The sequence below is a fragment of the Mytilus californianus genome, unplaced genomic scaffold, assembly GCF_021869535.1.
Source record: "Mytilus californianus isolate M0D057914Y unplaced genomic scaffold, xbMytCali1.0.p SCAF_4, whole genome shotgun sequence".
NCBI lineage: Eukaryota > Metazoa > Mollusca > Bivalvia > Mytilida > Mytilidae > Mytilus > Mytilus californianus.
Genome location: NW_026262690.1, coordinates 6,440,536 through 6,445,994, shown reverse-complemented (window position 1 = coordinate 6,445,994; position 5,459 = coordinate 6,440,536). Strand labels below are relative to the sequence as shown.

Below are 5,459 nucleotides of genomic sequence, written 5' to 3'. Positions count from 1 at the left end.
TAACACTTTCTGTTCAGGATTTTAAATAAATAACACTTTCTTTTCTGGATTAAAATAAATAACACTTTCTTTTCTGGATTAAAATAAATAACACTTTCTTTTCTGAATTTAAATATAAATATCACTTTCTTTTCTGGATTTTAAATAAATAATTCCTTTTATAGTTTTTAGATAAATAACCATTCCTTTTTCTAAATTTAAATAAATAAACCTTCCTTTTTCAAAATTTAAATAAGTAATCCTTCCTTTTTTAAAATTATAAATAAATAAACCTTCGTTTTTATTAAATTTGAATAAATAACCATTTCTTTTTTTAAATTTGAATAAATAACCATTTCTTTTTCTAAATTTAAATAAATAACCTTCTTTTTTCTAAATTTGAAATAATGACCCCTTTTTTTTTGTGTGCTGGTGGTGTTACCACAGGTTTGTGTATGCGTCTAGTGTGGTTGGGAGTCATAGACTCTTACACTGCCGCTGGATAGCTTATATTCATAGGTGAAAAGAAAGCTGAGTGCGTAAGTCTTTCCTTCCAGTACATAGCCTCTACACTAACAAGACTTCTACAGTGCCTCCCCGTGACAGCACATGGTAACTAGGATCTAGTGTCCCAGGCTTAACTGTAGAGGATCTCGGAGTAGCAAGGACCCTAGAGATGAAGTGTGTAGGCCGATCGACGTGCGGACATCCCTAGCACTCATCAACCTTGCCCCAGTTATGGGTTAAATAGCCGGCTGAATGATGGTCATCAGCCTTGAAAGGATGTCTAGGAGAAGAAAACTCTGATATGAAATTTTTGGTAGATTTGACTCGTCAGCCTTGGTCTGCAATTGATCTAAAGGAAAAAAAGCTTGAGTAAAGATTCTCTGGTTCTCCAGGTTTGGGATTGAGAGATATGCCAACAACCTATCCTTGTAAAAAGGAAGAATGATTATATACCAATTAATCTCCCAGATGAGGAACATCACAACCGGGTCTGCATGAAGCTTTAACATTCAAAAGACAAGGTAAATATGCATAAGGTACATATAGTAGATGTCTAGTTATTTCATTTGAGTAGTTATGATTTTGATGTATAAATTCACGTCTGGATATAGTATTACATAAGTCCACAAGATAATTAACATGGAGCACCAAAAATATTCATTGATATTCTGTTTTAGTGTAGAAAAGGGATAAATTTCTAAGGGAGCAATCTGACACTAACCAGAAAACCAGATTGAGTAAAAGGTCATCCATAATTGTCAACCATTTTCCAAAGTGTACAAAACATACACTTGGGGGGAGGGGTTAAAAAATCAACATTTTTAAAGTACGCTTTTTTTTATTTATCAAATAAAACAGTCAGATATGTTTCAGTTATTTTCAATGCAAATTTCTATATTAAACTAAACTATAATAGACAGGATCTTAATTTTTTTAAGAATGATTGAATCTTGTCTTGAAATCTGAAAATGGTTGATGTACACTTTTTAAGGGAGGGTAGGGGGTCTGAAAAAGTGTATGTTTTGTACACTTTGGAAAATGGTTGACAATTATGGATGACCCCTAATATCAACCCAACAAAATGGAGAATTTTAACAATGGTGCTCCTGAAAGAATAGGAAGGGTACACAGTTCCTGCTCCACAGGTCACAATTAACAGTTATGACCAAAATATGTATTACAAATAAGAATTCATAGGTTGAAAAAAAATTATGTATAAACTAAAAATAAAAAACTATAAAAATTCACGAGAATTAGCCTAGTAAATTAAGAAGTATTATTATGCCATGTTAATTGGCACTCATACCACATCTTCTTATATCTATGTATATTTATTAGATAAAATGTTATGTATTAGTAAGTTATAAGTTATTATTTATTATAGTGACATGTGTATCATAACATACATCTAAACAATTACATGTATATACATAGCAATTTGATATTTACACCTGGCCCATTGGACCTATATGTCTTTTTAGCAATATTGTATCTAATTTATCTGTATTAACTGCTATGATCAGATGTTGATTAATTGACTAAATTCCATATACATGTATAGATATCGAAATAAGATGTGGTATAATTGCCAATGAGACAACTGACTCCACCAGAGACTAAAAGATATATAAGTTAACAACTATATATTGGTCAACATACAGGCCTTCAATAAGTGTTTAAAACTATCACAGTTGATGGATTCAATTTTTTTTCAGTTATCCTGGATATTTTGAAAACACGTAAATGATTTACTGAAGGAAAATCGAAGGAAAGTAGGACCTGGATGTAAAATAATACCAACTTTAAGGTATGTATGTTGACGGTAACATTAAAGATAATGAACGGTTCTAGTTTATTGCTTCTATAATAATACAATACCCAATTACAGATATAAAAATATGAAGATGTGGTATGATTGCAATTTTGAAAACTCTCCACAAGAAACCAAATGACATATAAATTAACAGCTATAGGTCACAATTCTGCCTTCAAAAATGATTAAAAACCATACCACATAGTTTGCTATAAATGGGCCAAAAAATGAAAATTCTAAAAAAATTCAATCGAGAAAACAAACTGCCTAATTGATGTCCAAAATAATGAACAAAAATATGTAACACAGCAACAAACATTACCATAGCAACAAACATTAACCACTGAATTGCAGGCACATACAGAGTGTGGCAGGGTTAAACTAGTTTGAAGGCATATTGTCCTTATCCATCAAATCTTTGGTTAAATGAAAATTTTTAATCCATGGTGCCTGAAAAAATTGACATGTTTATTTTAAACAAATCTGAAGTAAAATGTAAGTACAATGGTGGCATTTCATACTTAAGATGCCATAAGATTTAATACAGTTCTGAACTGCTTTATATGAAGAATTTCTTTGGCCTCTGTCTCCTGGTTACCCCATATATGGATAAAATGTAAATATCTTCTGACATCAACATTATATATATTATTTTGTGAATTTTAGATTATTTTGAATGAAATTTTATTTTCTATTTGTAGACAAAGCGTGCTTGTTAATTTAGAAATCAACTGAAGCAGAAGAATGGATTCTGTTGATCTGAGGAACTTGGAAACACTTATTGAAAAAAAAAAATATGTAGTAATACAATTATGTTTAAAGAGAGAGATAGAAAGAGGGGGGAGAGCCAGTTGTAAAGATTTATTCTTTTAAACCAGATATGTTGATTACATTCGAATTTCATAGGCCTACAGTTCCCCCCTAAATGGTCTTAGTTAATACATGTACTAGGTGTTTAATGTAAGACTTTGATGTGACTTGTGAGAACAATCAGCTGCCATTGGTTTAAATTTATTTTTATGCCCTTTCAGTTGGGAGGGGGGGGGGGGGGGGCATATTGTTTTACTCCTGCCCTTACGCTCTACCATCCTATTATAGGTATATAGATATAAGAAGATGTGAAATTGGTGACAATGAGACAACTCTCCATCCAATTCACAGCTATTCCAGATAACTACTCCTAGAGTTTAATGAGTTATCTCCCATATTTGTAGGTACTTTTTGTCTCGCCTTGACGGAGTCAAAAAGTAAGACATAGGTATGCTGTTTCCGGCGTCGGCGGCGATGGCGTCAACAATGTATTAGTTTGTGATTAGGTCTAGTTTATGGTGAACCACAAGTGGTATGTCAATCATATTTGGTATGCAGTTGTATAAGCATTGGCACATCTAATTTCCATCGAGATTATTTGGCCCTGCCCCCTCAGTCATGGTCTATTGACTTCGAAACTTTTGCTTATTTTACATGTATTAGTTTGTGATTAGGTCAGTTTATGGGGAACAACAAGTGGTAGGTCAATGATATTTGGTATGCAGTTGTTTAAGCATTGCCATATCTCATTTCCATGGAGATAATTTGGCTCCGCCCCCTTAGTCATGGTCTATTGACTTTGAAAATTTTTCTTAGTTATCATGTATTAGTTTGTGATTAGGTCAGTTCAAGGGGAACGATTAGTGGTAGGCCAATGTTAATTGGTAATCAGTTGTATAAGCATTGGCACATCTCATTTCCATGGAGAATTTTTTGGCCTTGTCCCTCAGTCACAGTCTAATGACTTTGAAACTTATCTTAGTTTACATGTATTAGTTTGTGATTAGATCAGTTTAAGATGAACTGCTAATGTTAAGTCAATGATATTTGGTATGCAAATTTATTGGCATTTGCAAGTATTGTTTCCATGGAGATTATATAGCCCCAACCCCTCTTCATGGTTCATTGACTTTGAAACTTTTACATAGTTTACAAGTTAATTTCTATTTAGGTTTGGGAACGACTTATAATAAGTCAATGGTATTTGGTATGCAGTTGTATTAGCATTGGCACATCTCATTTACATGGAGATTGTTTAGCCATGTAGCTCAGTCATGGTTCATTGACTTTGAATATTTGCATAGCTTGTGTAAGATGTTAAAGTATTGCTATTTTGATTTCAACATTTGCATAATCAAAATTACAAAAAGGCGAGACATATCTCTGTGATAACAGTTTATGATATTTTGATATTTCCTGATAAGGCTAATGCAAATAGAAGATTTAACTTGTTTTTAAATTTAACAAACTTAGCATAAGTTGTGAGGAATGGAAACTAGCAGGCTGAGTTTTAGGGTTAAGGGGAGGGATTTTCCGAGGGAATACACTTGTTTATCTCTTCATATGAGCTAGTTTTGTTCAGTGCATGGAAGGCCTGCAATAAATTAGAATGTATTAGTTTTATATATAATTATTATATATTTTTTGTTAGATATGCTATATAAGATGTAAATAAAGTAAGATGACAGTATTATTTAGAGCTCTGTAAATAAAATCGGCTTGTAAACAGGTCTAGATAATGCATTAAGTGGATTGGTCTGACATTGGGATTTCAAATTATATTTACGTCGTCATCATCTACGAAAGTGCTTCCATTCTCAATATTATCTGATATTAAACGCCCCTTCCTCCAAAATTATGACTTCATTTTAAGTTTAATGAGTTATCTCCCATATTTGTAGGTACTTTTGGTAGCAGTATTTCATGATAAGGCTAATGCAAATAGGAGACAACTCTTGTTTTTTGTAGAAAAGAAGATTTAACTTGTTTTTAAATTTAATGGTAAATCCTGTGACTTCGTAAATTTTTTCTTAGCTTTGAAATAATATTTAAAACCCTGTCCATGAAATTGAACATTGCTCCTCTTGGTTTTAGTAAGTGAATTCTTTTGCAATAGTTTGAAAGAATGTCAAATAGTATTTCATAATGCATTAGAAGGAATGGTATATTTTATAGAATGCTAGTATTGTTTTACTTGTATGTTTAGTGGTCACTAAAAATGTAATATATTATTATTTGTTTTCCTACTTACTATTATCAAGTGGAATAAAATGACCTAATTTCCCTGTTTGCTAGTTCATAACGATTGTAAGGTTGAAATTTCTGTAACAATTAAACACCTATGATTCTT

The 5,459-nt window shown here is 32.0% G+C and overlaps 1 long non-coding RNA gene across 1 annotated transcript; it reads left to right on the top strand.

The window, feature by feature from the left end:
• Positions 1 to 258: 258 nt before the first annotated feature.
• Positions 259 to 3,304, top strand: LOC127737364 (uncharacterized). Its single transcript, XR_007999442.1, has 3 exons — positions 259 to 1,007; positions 2,202 to 2,293; positions 3,001 to 3,304. It is a non-coding gene; the product is annotated as an uncharacterized LOC127737364 (long non-coding RNA).
• The last annotated feature ends 2,155 nt before the right edge of the window (positions 3,305 to 5,459 follow it).